Source organism: Arachis hypogaea, chromosome 18 (genome assembly GCF_003086295.3).
Source record: "Arachis hypogaea cultivar Tifrunner chromosome 18, arahy.Tifrunner.gnm2.J5K5, whole genome shotgun sequence".
NCBI classification, from domain to species: Eukaryota; Viridiplantae; Streptophyta; class Magnoliopsida; order Fabales; family Fabaceae; genus Arachis; species Arachis hypogaea.
The window spans coordinates 19,906,778-19,924,872 of NC_092053.1; positions in this window are offsets into that span (position 1 = coordinate 19,906,778).

Genomic DNA, 18,095 nt, shown 5'->3' on the forward strand with positions numbered 1-18,095 from the left:
TTTTGAATTGATTCTTCTGTATTTCTAAGGTTCATGCCGTTTATTACTTTTTGGTTTGTGTTCTGCATGTTGTTATTGGGGCTTATGAACCTGTTTGCTTTCTCAAAGATTGCTTCTTTGATGACTTTCGCCATGTTAGTAGTTTTCTTTGCTGATGAACTTTGTAGAAGATAGCGATTTTCTAGTGGCTTGTTTTGATTTTCTTCGTGTCGATGCTTTAGTTGAAGAAGGGTTATTATCTTCCTGTTAGGACGTATAGAGATGTAGGCTTGTAGATTTTTCCTGAGCCCTTGTCCCCTGATTGCCTCCAAAGGATGCCCCTGGGTCTTTGGTGTGGATCCTGGGGTGTCCTTTTTGCTGTTTGTGTTGCTCTTAGTCATTTTTGTCTGTGTTGATTTCTTCGTTATGGTCGAGTTGTTTATTTAGTAATTCCTCTCTTTTCTTTGTTGTAGGATTAGTTGACCATGTCTTCTTCTCGCAAAAATATTGTTGAGGTCTCCTCCAAAGTCCCTGATGGCATAGCCGACTGGGTGGATTCTATGGTTCTTCTGTGTATTTCACTGGTTGATTCTGAATTTTGTGAGTAGCTTAGGAAGTTTCATAGGGTTTGTAGTAATAGTAGTGAGAAAGAGAATTATGAGCTTGTATCTCCTACTTCTGAAGAGATAGTTTGTTTTTCTACTCGGGTTGTTGGAGACCGTCCCTTTTTTCTATGCGTATGACTTCTTTTTTAGTCAGATGAATATTACTCTTCCTTTCACTCCTTTTGAGACCAACCTGTTATGGTCTTGTAATGTAGCTCCATCCCAACTCCTGGGGCTTTATAAAAATTTTTCAATTACTGTGTCGTGAACTGGGTGTCCATCCTTCTCAATCCCTCTTCTTTTATCTTTTTGTTTTAACGAAATCTAGGGTGGTTAAGAAGAAGGTTGCATGGGTTTCTTTCCGAGCTTCTCAGGGGAAGAAAGTTTTTTCCATGTTCGACGAATCTTTCCGCGATTTTAAAAACTACTTTTTCAAGGTCCAAGCTGTTGAAGGAGCTCGCCCCTTTTTCCTGGATGAGAATGATGAACCTACTTTTCCCTTAGAGTGGCAAAAGAATGTTATTGTGTCGAAGTATTCGTGGGAGATGTTTGACGAGGTCGAGCACGCCTTTGTGAGTGTGTTGAAGGAGAATTGGGGGCAACCTCCTTATCTTGACACTAAGAGGTTTCTAGGGGACCCCTTGCTTCTCCGAACCGAGCTGAGTAGTGGTCGACTTCTTTCTTCTATCTGTTTTTACTTCTTTTCTAATTTGTCTTCTTTTCTGATTTGTAACTTGACTTTGTTGGTCTTCTGTTTGTTTCAGAGATGGCCAAGACTTCAGATTCCATGAAGGCCTTTAAAAAGGCCAAGAAGGCTACCGCAGCTCAGCTTGCTTCGTCCAAGGCTGCTGGCAAGGGATCTTCCCAGGTTCCTCCTAAGAAACCAGTCTCAGTTGCTTCAGGGCCGGGAAGGATAATCCCTACCCCTTCAACTCGTTTAGTTGATCCTCCTCAGTCTTCTGCTGCTAACTCTTCTCCCACTGGCGCTCCTCCTCCAAAAAAGCAAAAAACAACCGAGCCTTTTAACCTTGATGCCCCTGACTTCGATGCTGTTGAGTTTGTCGACCAGCAGATCGGTCCTTATGGTACCATCCCTACTGATGATGTTTCTCTTCTTCGCCATCTGGATTTTATTACTCGAAGTAGCATCAAAATGGCACACATGGGAGCGGCCTTATATCGGACTGCCCAAGATCTTCCCCTTCATGCTACGAAGGCCTTTATGGAGGAGGCCAAGTTGGAGTTCGATCGGATGAAGGGTTTGAAGGAGGAGCTCGAGGTGAAGGTGACCAAGCTAGAGAAAGAGTTGGAGGGTGAGAAGGCTAGTTCTGTTGCCTTGGCGGCTTCTGTGAAGTTGGCTGAAGACACGGCATTGAGGCACAAGGAGAGTTATGTCACGACCTATAGAGAAATGATGCGTCTCAGGGATGATCTAGAGTCTGCCCGAGCTGATTATACCGAGCTCCAGGGTCACCTTGTAGGCAGCGTAAATGATGCTTATGAGAACCTGAAGGAGCAGGTTCGGGTTCTTGCGCCCGAACTCGATCTTACTCTCTTCAGTTTGGACAACGTTGTGAGGGATGGTAAGATTGTCCCTGATGACCCTGATGATGATGATGATGTCGAACCTCCTCCTGTGCCTGCCGTCAAAACTTCTGTTGTGCTGACTTCTTCAATTCCTTCAGCTGAGGCTGGTCATCCCCGGTCGGATCCTGATTGCCAAATCTTGAACTGGGATAATGGGACAGTGGATGTGGTGCCTCTTTAGACTCGCCCTCCTTCACCCCGTGTTGATGTTGCTGAGAAGCCTTCAGATCCTCAATGATTATCCTGGACATTTGTGTAGATAGCCTGGCTTGTGGGCTTTGAACCTTTTATATGTTGTAATTGGTTAGCTCTGACTTTTTGATACTCTCTTAGTTGTTTGTTTAGCAACTTTATTTTGAAAAACAAAGTGGTTTCTCAAACTCTTGGGGCTGACTTTTGATAGCCTCTTGAGTTTGTTATTATTATAACTTGTGCTTTTTTATAACATGTTTGTCTGCATCTATCTGCATCTATTTGGGAGTGTTGGAGTCTTATTGTCTGATCTCTTTGGATTGCCTTTTGTATTTTCATACTTGTGGCTCGATTCTTTTGAGGTTGTGGATGTTTGAGTCCAACTTGTATGTCGAGTTCCTTATTTCGGCCTAAATTTATTTCTAGTAATCCGTTTTGTGTGGACCTTTGTTCAGGTCTCTTTCAGGGATTACTTTTATAACTTTATGTTCTGGGCCGTCTTCATCATGTCGGGCCCTTCTAAGTTATTTTAGTAATCCTCTTTTTTGGACCTTATTTAGGTATCTTTCAGGGATTACTTTTATAACTTTATGTTCTGGGCCGACTTCATCATGTCGGGCCCTTCTAAGTTATTTTAGTAATCCTCTTTTTTGGACCTTGTCCAGGTCTCTTTCAGGAATTACTTTTATAACTTTATGTTTTGGGCCGACTTCATCATGTCGGGCCCTTCTAAGTTATTTTAGTAATCCTCTTTTATAGGGCTGGCCAGACCTCTTTCCAGGGATTTACTTTTTATAACTTTGGTTTTGTGACTGATCCGACTTCTTTACGCCGGCCAGTCTTTAAGTTATTTTTTAGCAATCCATTTTATTAAAACCTCGTCAGGTCCTTTCTATGGATCACTTTCGATAACTTGTTGCATTATTCTGTTTTCATCTTTGCCGATTTTGTAGAAATTGGGTTTAATCCCCATTTGGTCGACCTTTTGACGAATTTGGTTTTCATCTTTTTGGTCTTTATCGTGATCGTGCAGTGAATTTGGTTTTCACTTTCTGCCGATCTGTGGCTTTATAATCGGATGATGAGCGTTTTAGATTAATGCATCTTGAGAATTTGTAGAATATCTAAACAAATTTTATTCAAAAGAAAATTCAGATATATACATGTGGGAGTTTTATCCCTCTAAGTCGGGCAATTTGTAGGTCTTTGGCTTGGCACCTCATTAAAAAACCTTTTCAGGAAAAAGAGTGCGCCTTATCCTAAGATTCTTTATCACCCCTAACTATAGTACCTTCTCAGATTGCAGGCGTGCCACGACCTAGGGAGCTCTCGCCCTTCGAGTTCGGACAATCTATAGTAACCCTTTCTAAGTACTTCTATGACTCAGTAGGGTCCTTTCCAATTTGCTGCCAACTTTCCTTCTCCAGTTCGAGTTGTTCCGATATCATTTCGGATTAGGATGAGGTCATTCTCGGAAAACTTTGCGGCACTACCTTTTGATTGTATCTCGAAGCCATTCAAAGTTTCAATGCCTCTTCCCTGATCCGAGCTCTTTCTTGCATTTCCAGAGGTAGGTCGAGTTCTTCCCTTTGAAGTTGGGAGTTGGCTTCTTCATTATAGTGGATCACTCTGGGCGACCCTTCTTCAATCTCCACTGGGATCATTGCCTCCATTCCATAAGCTAATCGGAAGGGTGATTCCTTTGTGGTGGAATGTGGCGTTGTTCGGTATGCCCATAGAACTTGTGGAAGCTCTTCAGCCCAGGCTCCCTTTGCGTCATGTAATCTCCGTTTTAGCCCAGCCAATATGACTTTGTTGGCAGCTTCGTCTTGTCCATTGGCCTGGGGATGTTCTACGGAGGTGAATTGGTGTTTTATGTTCAAGTCGGCCACTAACTTTCGGAAGCCTACATCTGTGAATTGGGTGCCATTGTCTGTGGTGATGGAGTATGGAACCCCAAACCTTGTGACAATGTTTCTATATAGGAATTTTCGACTTCTTTGCGCAGTGGCGTTAGCCAGAGGTTCTGCCTCGATCCATTTTGTGAAGTAGTCTACCCCTACTATGAGGAATTTGACTTGTCCTGTTTTCTGAGGGAAAGGTCCAAGCAGGTCGAGTCCCCATTTTGCGAATGGCCAGGGCGAGGTTACGCTGATGAGCTCCTCTGGTGAGGCAATGTGAAAGTTGGCATATTTCTGACATGGTGGACACGTCTTTATGAACTCCGTGACTTCCTTTTGTAGAGTTGGCCAATAAAATCCTGCCCGGAGTACCTTTTTGGTAAGTGTCTGCGCTCCGAGATGATTGCCACAGATGCCACTGTGTATTCTTCTAAAACTTCCTTTGTGTTGGAAGTCGGTACACATTTTAAGAATGGTATTGAAATCCCTCTTTTGTATAGAGCATTGTTTATGATAGTGTAGTATTGTGCCTCTCTTTTTAGCCTCTTTGCCTCCTTCTTGTCTGTGGGGAGTGTTTCTGTTTTGAGGTAGTTAATTATGGGAGTCATCCATCCTTAATCCAGGCTTATTATGGCTAGGATTTTTTCTTCTTCCGAGATTGACGGGTTTTGCAGCATTTCCTGGATGAGGCTTCTATTGTTGTCCCCTGGTTTGGTGCTGGCTAGCTTTGAGAGTGCATCAGCTCGGGCATTTTGTTCTCGAGGTATGTGGCGGACCTCATATTCCCTGAGTTGTCCGAGCTGTTCCCTGGTTTTGTCCAAGTATTTTTTCATGGTGGGATCTTTGGTTTGGTAGCTCCCTGCTATTTGTGAAGTGAGCACCTGTGAGTCGCTGAAGATGATGAGCTTTTGAGCTCTGGCCTCTTTAGCCAGCTTCAAACCAGCTAGTAGTGCTTCATATTTAGCTTGGTTGTTTGAGGCAGGGAACCCAAATTTGAGAAAAAGTTCGATTTGGGTTCTCTGATCGCTTTCGATTATCACACCCGCGCCGCTTCCAGTTTTGTTTGAAGAACCGACTACATAGAGATTCTATTCTGTAGGGATTTCCGGGTGTCTGTAAATTCTGCAATGAAGTCAGCCAAATATTGGGATTTGATGGCTGTCCGAGCTTCGTATTGAAGGTCGAATTCAGACAACTCAACTGCCCATTGTAAGATTCTTCCTGCTAAATCTGTTTTCTGCAGAATGCCTTTTATTGGCTGATTGGTTCGAACCCTGATGCTGTGGGCTTGGAAATATGGGCGAAGTCGTCGAGATGTTAATATGAGAGCATATGCAAATTTTTCTATTTTTTGGTAGTTCAGCTCGGATCCTTGTAGTGCCTTGCTAATGAAGTATACATGTTGTTGCCCACTGTCATTTTCTCAGACCAATGCTGAGGCTACTGCTCGACTTCCTACTGCGAGGTATAATACAAGGGGTTCTCCTTCCCGTGGCCGAGTTAGGATAGGAGGTTGTCCCAGGAAATTTTTGAAATCTTGGAAGGCTTGTTCGCACTCCATTGTCCATTCGAACCTCTTTCCCTTCCTGAGAGTAGCATAGAAGGGGATAGATCTTATTGCTGATCCCACTAGAAATCTGGACAAGGCTGCCAATCTTCCATTAAGCTGTTGTACCTCTTTGATGCAAGTCGGGCTCTTCATATCAGGAATGGCTTGGCATTTGTCCGGGTTTGCCTCGATTCCTCTTTGTGTGAGCATAAAACCCAAGAATTTGCCAGCTTCTACTGCGAAGGTGCATTTTGCAGGATTAAATCGCATGCCATGTCTTCTTATAGTGTCAAAAACTTGGGTGAGGTCGGACAGTAACGTCTCCTCACTTTGTGTCTTTATTAGCATGTCGTCCACATAGACTTCCATGATTTTTCCGATGTGATCCGTAAAGACCTTATTCATTAATCTTTGGTAAGTAGCTCCTGCGTTTTTAAGTCCAAAAGGCATGACGATGTAGCAGTAGTTTGCTTTTGGGGTTAAGAATGAAGTTTTTTCTTGGTTGGGTGGGTACATCGGGATTCGATTGTATCCCGAATATGCGTCCATAAACGAGAGGTATTTATATCCGGAGGAGGCATCCACTAGAGCGTCGATACTTGAGAGTGGGTAAGGATCTTTTGGGCAGGTTTTGTTGAGATCAGTGTAGTCGGTGCACATTCGCCACTTCCCATGTGATTTCTTCACCAAGCCGACGTTAGCTAGCCATAGTGGGTACTTGACTTCTCTTATGAATCCTGCCTCCAGTAGAGCTTGTACCTGCTCCTCCACAGCTTGGGATCATTCTGGTCCGAGCTTTCTACGTCTCTGTTGTATTGGCCGAGATCCTGGGTAGACTACCAGCTTGTGGCACATTAACTTGGGGTCTATGCCCAGCATGTCTGCGGCCTTCCATGCAAAGAGGTCGACATTATCTCGTAAGAACTGTACGAGTAATTCTTTTGTGTCTCCTTTTAAAATTGTACCGATATTGGTTGTTTTGTCCGGGATGTCTCCGATTTGAACTTTTTCTACTTCACCTTCGGGTTGTGGGCGGAGTTGTTCCCGCCTCTGAACTCCACCGAGTTCGATGGTGTGGAATTCTTCTCCTCTGCCTCTGAGGTTTAGACTTTCGTTGTAACAGTGGCGCGCCGTCTTTTGATCTGCTTTTATTGTAGCTATCCCCTCTGTAGTTGGGAACTTCATGCATAGATGTGGAGTCGAGACTACTGCGCCAAGCTGATTTAATGTTGGCCGACCTATTAAGGCGTTGTAGGCTGAACTCACGTCGATCACGATGTAGTCTATCTTGAGTGTTCTTGACTGGTTTCCTTTTCCAAAGTTCGTGTGTAGTGGGATGTATCCAAGTGGCTGAACTGGAGTGTCTCCCAGTCCGAACAGGCTGTTCAGATATGCTCTGAGTTCTTTTTCTTCCAGGCCGAGTTTGTCAATGGCAGTTTTGAACAAGATGTCGACAGAGCTTCCTTGGTCTACCAGTGTGCGGTGGAGATTTGCGTTTGCCAGTATGATAGTGATGACCATGGGATCGTCGTGTCCTGAGATGATACCAGATGCGTCCTCATTGGTAAAAGTAATTGTGGGGATGTCGGGTGCTTCCTCTTTTCCCTCGACATGATATACTTCTTTAAGATATCTTTTGCGAGATGATTTGGAGATTCCTCCTCCCGCAAATCCTCCGTGTATCATGTGGACGTGTCTCTCTGATGTACGAGGTGATCGCTCAGTTCGTCCGACATCTTCGTCCCTTCTTCTTTTTCTTTGCTCATCGACTTGGTTGGCTAGGTACCGATCTAATTTCCCTTCTCTTACCAGTTTTTCTATGACATTTTTTAAGTCAAAGCATTCGTTGGTGGAATGTCCACGGATTCAATGGTATTCACAATATTCATTCCGATTTCCTCCCCCTTTTTTGCTTTTGAATGATCGAGCTGGGGGTATTTTTTCAGTATGGCAAACATTTCTGTAAACATCCACAAGGGACACCCGAAGAGGGGTGTAATTGGGATATTTTTTTTTATTTTTTCCCCATGTTGATCTTCTTTCTTTCTGAGCTCTTTATCCTTATCTCGGGAGGAGTAGGAGAATCTGGATTTTGAGGTCTCTCCTAGTCGAGAGTTTTCTTCTATGTTGATGTACTTCTCTGCTCGTTCTTGCACCTTGTTTAGAGATGTGGGGTGTTTTTTCGATATAGATTGGCTAATAGGTCCCTCTTGCAAACCATTGATGAGGCCCATAATGGCGGCCTCTGTTGGTAGGCTTTGTATATCCAAACACGCTTTGTTGAATCTTTCCATGTAGCTGTGGAAACTTTTCCGATCTCCTTGCTTGATTCCTAATAGACTTGGGGCGTGCTTAGCCTTATCTTTTTGGATGGAGAATCTGGCCAGAAACTTCCTAGCTAAATCATCGAAGCTTGAGATGGACCTAGAAGGTAGATTGTCGAACCATCTAATTGCTGTCTTTGTTAAAGTAGTTGGGAAGGCTTTGCAGCGAACTGCGTTCGAGGCGTCGGTGAGGTACATTCTACTTCTGAAATTACTGAGATGATGGCCGAGATCTGCAATGCCATCATACAAAGTCATGTCGGGAAGTTTTAAGTCTTTTGGGATTTTGGTCCTCATGATCTCTTTCGTGAATGGATCTTGGTCTTTACGGGAGTCATCTTCGTGATCTGATCGAGTAGTCTTGGTCTTGAGATCTGCTTCGAGTTTTAGGAGCTTGTCCTTTAACTCGCGGCGTCGCCTGACTTCCCTTCGTAGGTCTCTCTCAGCTTCTTGTTGATGCTTCACCTCTTTTTTGAGTTGCTTTAAGCGATCTTGAAGTGCCTCCATGGCTCCCACATTTGGTGAATCGTTGTTTTTGTTAGGTTGAGGAGTATCTTTTGGTGTAGTGTCTGCATTTTTGTGCGGCGTTCTGTCTTCTAGATCTGAATCGTGGTCGTTGTCATGGTCGTCCGCCATGGTGGTGGGATGACTTCCAGGTTTTCCAGTGACGGCGCCAATGTTCCGAGGGTTACCTGAAATTGTAGGTCGATCTCGGACGAGATCTTCTGTACTAATCGGCGATGACGTGTCCGGCGTGTGGGTGGTGGCCAGAGCAGTAGCGTCCAACTTGTTGGACTGGTAATGCTGCTGATCCTTTGTCACCGGAGGGTGGTGGTACCTGCAAGGGACTCCGATGCTTAAGTTAGCAAGGGTATTAAGCAGTTTTTTAGTAGAATCAGAGTATGAGTTATACCTGGGTGCTCCAGTATATTTATAATGGTGTGGAGTGACTTTTTTAGATAAGATAAGTCAGTTATCTTATCTTATCTTATCTTTGAGTGAGGTCATCTTATCTTCAAGAGAACCGCCCTTATCTCTATAGGCTTGGGCTGCCTTTGGATTTGGGTCGTGTTCTTCTATCTGGGCCCTTTATTGGGCTTTCCTGGTAATTTGGTCGAGCTCTTTGAGAAGAGGTCAGATAGTCTGACCTGAAGAAGTCGGTCGCTTTGTCGGTAAACGTCCTGGGTCAGACAGCTCAACCCAGGGTATGAACAGCCGATTTTGTAGAAATTTGGCGGTGAGTTTGGTTCTCACTTGGTCGACCTTGTCGAAGTCGGGCGGTGAATTTGGTTTTCACCTTGCCGACCTTTGTAGAAATTCGGACGATGAATTCAATTTTCATTGATGTCGGGCGGTGAATTTGGTTTTCACCTTGCCGACCTGTAGCTTTATAATCGAGCGATGAATTTTAGTGTTCAGATTAATGTGTCTTGGCAGAGAAACTTTGTAGAAAATCTGAAAAATTTTATTCCAATAGAAAGTAGACATATAGGCAAACAAAACTTATACATGTGGGTGCTTACCCTTCTAAGTCAGGCGATTTTACGGATCTTGGCTTGGTGCCTCGTTAAAAAACCTTTTTAGGAAAAAGAGTGCACCTTGACCTAAGATCTTTTATTACCTCCTAACTATAATACCTTCTTAGGTTGCAGGGGTGCCATGACCTTGGTAGCTCTCGCCCCTCAAGTTCGAACACCATGTAGTAGCCTTTTCCTAGTACCTCTGTGACTTGGTAGGGTCCTTTCTAGTTAGCTGCTAGCTTCTCCTCTCCCGATCGATTTGTTCCGATATCATTTCGGATTAGGATGAGGTCGTTGTTGGCAAAGCTTCACTGTACTACCTTCCGATTGTATCTTGAGGCCATTCGCCGTTTTAGCGCCTCCTCCCTGATCCGAGCTCTTTCTTGGATTTCTGGAAGTAGGTCGAGCTCTTCCCTTTGAAGTTGGGAGTTGGCCTCTTCATTGTAGTGGATCATTCTGGGCGATCCTTCTTCGACCTCCACTGGGATCATCGCCTCCATTCTGTAAGCCAATCAGAAGGGTGATTCCTTTGTGGTGGAGTGTGGAGTTGACTGATATGCCCATAGGACTTGTGGGGGCTCCTCAGCCCAGGCTCCCTTTGCATCCTGTAATCTCCATTTTAACCCAGTCAATATGACTTTGTTAGCTGCTTCTTCTTGTCCATTAGCTTGTGGGTGTTCTACGGATGTGAATTGGTGCTTTATTTTTAAGTCAGCTAGCAACTTCCTGAAACATGTGTCTGTGAATTGGGTGCCATTGTCCATGGTGATGGAGTAAGGAACCCCGAACCTTGTAACAATGTTTCTGTACAAGAATTTCTGACTTCTTTGAGTAGTGGCGCTGGCTAGGGGCTCTGCCTCAATCCATTTTGTGAAGTAATCCACCCCTACAATAAGGAACTTGACTTGTCCTGATCCTTGGGGAAAAGGTCCAAGGAGGTCGAGTCCCCATTTTGTGAATGGCCAAGGTGATGTCACGCTGATGAGCTCCTCTGGTGGGGCGATGTGGAAGTTAGCATGTTTCTGACATGGTGGACATGTCTTTACGAACTCTGTTGCTTCCTTTTGCAAAGTCGGCCAAAAGAATCTGGTCCGGAGTACTTTTTTGGAGAGAGCTCGTGCTCCCAGATGGTTGCCACATATGCCACTGTGTATTTCTTCCAAGACCTCCTTTATGTTGGAGGTCAGCACATATTTTGATAGGGGTGTCGAGATTCCTCTCTTGTATAAGATGTTGTTTATGATGGTGTAGTATTGTGCTTCTCGTCTCAGCCTCTTCGCCTCGTTCTTATCTGCAGGGAGTGTCTCTGATTTGAGGTAATTGACTATGGGGGTTGTTCATACCCTGGGTCGAGCTATCCGACCCGAGATGTTTAGCGACAAGACGACCGACCTCTTCAGGTCCAACTATCCGACTTCTTCTCAAAGAGCTCGGCTAAACTGCCAGAAAAGCCCAGTAAAGGGCCTAAATAGAGGAACACGACCCAAGTCCAAAGGCAGTCCAAGCCTATAGAGATAAAGACGGTTCCCTTGAAGATAAGCTGACCTCACCCAAAGATAAGATAAAGATAAGATAAGATAACTAACTTATCTTATCTAAGAAGGTCATCCCACACTATTATAAATACATTGGAGCACCCAGGTATAACTCATACTCTGATTCTACTAAAAACCTGCTTAATACCCTTGCTAACTTAAGCATCGGAGTCCCTTGCAGGTACCCCCACCCTCCGGTGACGAAGGATCAACAGTGCAGCCAAGCTCAACAAGTCGGATACGATAGCTCCGACCTCCACTCACAGCCGAACACATCATCTCCGATCAGCACAGAAGATCTCATCCGAGATCGACCTACAGTTTCAGGTAACCCTCGGAACATTGGCACCGTTGCCGGGGACCTGGAAGTCATCCCATCACCATGGCGGATGACCATGACAACGACCACGATTCAGATCTAGAGGATAGAACACCACACAAAAACGCGAACACTACACTAAAAGATACCCCAGAATCTAACAGGGACAAAAACTCATCAAATGCGGGAGTAATAGAAGCGCTTCAAGATCGTTTAAAGCAACTTGAAAAAGAAAGCCAGCATCAACGAGAATTTGGGAAGGATCTACAAAAGGAGGTAAGGCGACGCCGAGAATTAGAAGATAAACTTCTAAAACTTGAAGCCGATCTCAAAGCCAAAGCTACTCGGTCCACCCCTAAGGACAACTCTCGCAAGGATCAAGATCCATTCACTAGGGAGATCATGAAGACCAAAATCCCTAAGGATTTCAAAACTTCCGGATATGGCTTTGTACGATGGTATTACAGATCCCAACCATCACCTCAGCAATTTCAGAAGTAGAATGTACCTCACCGACACCTCAGATGCAGTTCGCTGCAAAGCCTTTCCAACAACTCTTACAAAGACAGCAATTAGATGGTTCGACAATCTACCTCCGAGGTCCATCTCAAGCTTTGACGACTTAGCCAAAAAGTTCCTGGCCAGATTCTCCATCCAAAAAGATAAGGCTAAGCACGCCCCCAGTCTATTAGAAATCAAGCAAGGAGATCGGGAAAGTCTTCGCAACTACATGGAAAGATTCAACAAAACATGCCTAGACATACAAAGCCTACCAACAGAGGCCGCCATCATGGGCCTCATCAATGGCCTACGAGAGGGACCTTTTAGCCAATCTATATCAAAGAAATACCCCACATCTCTGAATGAAGTGCAAGAACGAGCGGAGAAATACATCAACATGGAAGAAAATTCTCGACTAGGAGAAACCTCAAAATCCGGATTCACCTACCCCCCCCCCGAGACAAGGATAAAGAGTCCAAAAAGAAGGAAGATCGACATGGGGAAGAATTAAAAAATATCATAATTATACCCCTCTTCGGGTATCCCTCGTGGATGTCTACAAAGAAATCTGCCACACAGAAAAAATACCCCCAGCTCGACCACTCAAAGGAAGAAAAGGAGGAGGAAACCGGAACGAATATTGTGAATACCATCGAGTCCGTGGGAATTCCACCAACGAATGTTTTGACTTAAAAAATGTCATAGAAAAATTAGTAAGAGAGGGAAAACTAGATCGGTATCTGGCCACCCGGGAGGATGAGCAAAGAAAAAGGAGAAGGGACGAGGATGTTGGACGAACCGAGCGATCACCGTGTACACCAGAAAGACATGTCCATATGATACACGGAGGGTTTGCAGGAGGAGGAATCTCCAAATCATCTCGCAAAAGATATCTCAAAGAAGTATATCATGTCGAATGAAAGAAGGAAGCGCCCGACATCCCTGCAATTACGTTTACCAAAGAAGATGCATCCGGTGTCATCTCGGGACACGACGATCCCATGGTCATCACCATTATACTGGCAAATACAAATCTCCACCGCACACTGATAGACCAAGGGAGCTCCACCGACATCTTATTCAAAACTGCCTTCGATAAGCTCGGCTTAGAAGAAAAAGAGCTTAGAGCATATCCAAACAGCTTGTTCGGACTGGGAGACACCCCAGTGCAACCACTGGGATACATCTCACTACACACAACCTTCGGAAAAGGAAACCAATCCAGAACACTCAAGATAGACTACATCGTGGTCAATGTGAGTTCAGCCTACAATGCCTTAATAGGTCGGACAATATTAAATCAACTCGGCGCAATAGTCTCAACTCCACATCTATGCATGAAATTTCCAACTTCAGAAGGGATAGCTACGATAAAAGCATATCAGAAGATGGCGCGCCGTTGTTACAACGAAAGTCTAAACCTCAGAGGCAGAGGAGAAGAATTCCACACAATCGAACTTGGTGGAATTCAGAGGCGAGAAGAACTCCGTCCACAACCTGAAGGTGAAGTAGAGAAAGTCCAGATCGGAGACATCCCAGACAAAACAACCAATATTGGCACGATTCTAAGAGGAGACATAAAAGAATCACACGTACAGTTCTTACGAGATAACGTCGATCTCTTCGCATGGAAAGCTGCAGACATGCCAGGCATAGACCCCAAACTAATGTGCCACAAGTTGGCGGTCTACCCAGGATCTCGGCCAGTACAGCAGAGGCGAAGAAAACTTGGGCCAGAACGATCCCAAGCTGTGGAAGAACAGGTACAAGCCCTATTGGAGGCAGGATTCATAAGAGAAGTCAAGTACCCACTATGGCTAGCTAACATCGTCTTGGTGAAAAAGTCAAATGGGAAGTGGCGAATGTGCACCGACTACACTGATCTCAACAAAGCCTGCCCAAAAGATCCCTATCCACTCCCAAGCATCGACGCTCTGGTAGATGCCTCCTCCGGATATAAATACCTCTCGTTTATGGACGCATATTCAGGATACAATCAAATCCCAATGTGTCCACCAGACCAAGAAAAAACCTCATTCCTAACACCAAAAGCAAACTACTGCTACATCGTAATGCCCTTTGGTCTTAGAAACGTGGGAGCTACTTATCAAAGGTTAATGAATAAAGTCTTTTCAGACCATATCAGAAAAATCATGGAAGTCTACGTGGACGACATGTTAATAAAGACACAAAGTGAAGAGACGCTATTATCCGACCTGGCCCAAGTGTTCGACACACTAAGAAGGCATGGCATGCGACTCAATCCGCCAAAATGCACCTTCGCAGTAGAAGCTGGCAAATTCTTGGGCTTTATGCTCACACAAAGAGGAATTGAGGAAAATCTGGATAAATGCTGGGCCATACTTGACATGAAGAGCCCGACTTGCGTCAAAGAGGTACAACAACTCAACGGGAGGCTGGCAGCTTTGTCCAGATTTCTAGCCGGATCGGCAATAAGATCTCTTCCATTCTACGCCACTCTAAGAAAAGGAAAAAAGTTTGAGTGGACAACCGAGTGCGAGCAAGCCTTCCAAGATTTTAAAAGATTCCTGGGTCAACCACCTATCCTAACTCGGCCACGGACAGGAGAACCACTCATACTGTACCTCGCAGTAGGAAGTCGGGTAGTAGCCTCAGCACTAGTTCGAGAAGACAACAGTAGGCAACAACCTATTTACTTCATCAGTAAAGCATTACAAGGATCCGAGCTGAACTACCAAAAAATAGAAAAATTTGCCTACTGATGAGCGGATAATTTATACGCTTTTTGGCATTGTTTTTAGTATGTTTTTAGTAGGATCTAGTTACTTTTAGGGATGTTTTCATTAGTTTTTATGTTAAATTCACATTTCTGGACTTTACTATGAGTTTGTGTGTTTTTCTGTGATTTCAGGTATTTTCTGACTGAAATTGAGGGACTTAAGCAAAAATCAGATTCAGAGGTTGAAGAAGGACTGCTGATGCTGTTGGATTCTGACCTCCCTGCACTCAAAGTGGATTTTTTGGAGCTACAGAACTCGAAATGGCGCGCTTCCAATTGCGTTGGAAAGTAGACATCCAGGGCTTTCCAGAAATATATAATAGTCCATACTTTGGCCAAGAATAGACGACATAAACTGGCGTTCAACGCCAGCTTTCTGCCCAAATCTGGCGTCCAGCGCCAGAAAAGGAGCCAAAACCAGAGTTGAACGCCCAAACTGGCACAAAAGCTGGTGTTAAACTCCAAGAAGGACCTCTACACGTGCAACACTCAGGCTCAGCCCAAACACACACCAAGTGGGCCCCGGAAGTGGATTTATGCATCAATTACTTACTTCTGTAAACCCTAGTAGCTAGTTTATTATAAATAGGACCTTTTACTATTGTATCCTGGATTGTATTTTGATCCTGTGATCACGTTTTGGGGGCTGGCCATCTCGGCCATGCCTGGACCTTCACTTATGTATTTTCATACGGTAGAGTTTCTACACTCCATAGATTAAGGTGTGGAGCTCTGCTGTTCCTCAAAGATTAATGCAAAGTACTACTGTTTTCTATTCAATTCATCTTATTTCGCTTCTAAGATATCCATTCGCACCCAAGAATGTGATGAAGGTGATGATTATGTGTGACGCTCATCACCATTCTCCCCTATGAACACGTGCCTGACAAACACTTCCGTTCTACATAAAATAAGCTAGAATGAATATCTCTTAGATCTCCTAACCAGAATCTTCGTGGCGTAAGCTAGAATGATGGCGGCATTCAAGAGAATCCGGAAAGTCTAAACCTTGTCTGTGGTATTCCGAGTAGGATTCAATGATTGAATGACTGTGACGAGCTTCAAACTCGCGAGTGCTGGGCGTTAGTGACAGACGCAAAAGGAGGGTGAATCCTATTCCAGCATGATCGAGAACTGACAGATGATTAGCCGTGCTGTGACAGAGCATGTGAGCATATTTTTCACTGAGAGGAGGGGATGTAGCCACTGACAACGGTGATGCCCTTGCATAAAGCCAGCCATGGAAAGGGGTAAGACTGATTGGAGGAAGATAGCAGGAAAGCAGAGGTTCAGAGGAACGAAAGCATCTCCATTTGCTTATCTGAAATTCTCACCAATGAATTGCATAAGTATTTCTATCCCTATTTTATTAGTTATTATTCGAAAACATCATTATCAATTTATATCTGCCTAACTGAGATTTGCAAGGTGACCATAGCTTGCTTCGTACCAACAATCTCTGTGGGATTCGACCCTTACTCACGTAAGGTATTACTTGGACGACCCAGTGCACTTGCTGGTTAGTTGTATCGAAGTTGTGAACCATGGTATTGGCACCATGTTCTTGGCGCCATTGCCAGGGAAAGAAAGAGCCATGAATTTTATATAATCAAAGTGTAATCACAATTGCACGTACCAAGTTGCTCACGTTGCCAGGGATTGTTTGAGCCTGGACATCAGAATTTTGTGCACCAAGTTTTTGGCGCCGTTGCCGGGGATTGTTCGAGTTTGGACAACTGACGGTTCATCTTGTTGCTCAGATTAGGTAATTTTCTTTTTATTTTATTTTCAAAAAAATTTTTCAAAAATATTTCTAAAATTTTCTCATCTGTTTTCGAAAATAATATAAAAATGTTTTCAAAATTTTTATTCAAAATTTTTAAGAATGAATTCTAGTGTTTCATGAAGCATGTTGAAGCCTGGCTGGCTGTAAAGCCATGTCTAATTCCTTTGGGAATGAGTATGTCAGGCGTGTCATGTCTGAATTACATGCTGAAACTTGGCTGGCCATTGGCCATGTCTAGTGTTTTGGACCGGAGCTTTCATTGAAAGCTTGGCTGGCTAGTGAGCCATGTCTAATTCCTGGACCGAAGCTTTAGACTAAGAATGCAAGATTCCTGGAATTCATGTTAAAAATTTTGGAATCCTTATTTTTTCTTTTTCATATAATTTTCGAAAAAAAAATCCAAAAAAATTAGAAAATCATAAAAATCAAAAATATTTTTCTGTTTCTTGTTTGAGTCTTGAGTCATGTTATAAGTTTGGTGTCAATTTCATGTGCATCTTGCATTTTTCGAAAATTTCATGCATTCATAGTGTTCTTCATGATCTTCAAGTTGTTCTTGGTAAGTCTTCTTGTTTGATCTTGATGATTTTTTGTTTTGTGTTGTATGGTGTTTTTCATATGCATTCTTGAATTCTTAGTGTCTAAGCATTAAAGAATTCTAAGTTTGGTGTCTTGCATGTTTTCTTTGCATTAAAATTTTTTCAAAATGTGTTCTTGATGTTCATCATGATCTTCAAAGTGTTCTTGGTGTTCATCTTGACATTCATAGCATTCTTGCATGCATCACATGTTTTGATCTAAAAATTTCATGCATTGCATCATTTTTCCTGTTTTCCTCTCTCATCATAAAAATTCAAAAAAACAAAAAAAATATCTTTCCCTTTTTCTCTCATCAAATTCAAAAATTTGAGTTGACTTTTTCAAAAATTTTTAAAATCAAATTGTTTCTCATGAGTCAAATCAAATTTTCAATTTGAAAATCTTATCTTTTTCAAAATCTTTTTTCAAAAATCAAATCTTTTTCAAAATTCTTAGTTATTTTCGAAAATTCTAAATATATTTTTCAAAAATCTTTTTCTTATTTTTATACCAAATTTTCGAAAATAACATAATCAATTAATGTTTTGATTCAAAAATTTCAAGTTTGTTACTTACTTGTTAAGAAAGATTCAAACTTTAAGTTCTAGAATCATATCTTGTGATTTCTTATGAATCAAGTCATTAATTGAGATTTTAAAAATCAAATCTTTTTCAAAACTAATTTCTAAAATATCTTCTTATCTTATCTTTTTCAAAAATTTGATTTCAAAATATCTTTTCTAACTTCCTAACTTCTTGTCTTTTCAAAATTTGTTTCAACTAACTAACTAACTTTTTGTTTGTTTCTTAACTTTTTCAAAACTACCTAACTAACTCTCTCTCTCTAATTTTCGAAAATATCTTCCCTCTTTTTCAAAAATTTCTTTTTAATTAACTAATTATTCTTATTTTTATTTTTGATTTTAAAAATTTTCGAAAAAACACTAACATTTTTCA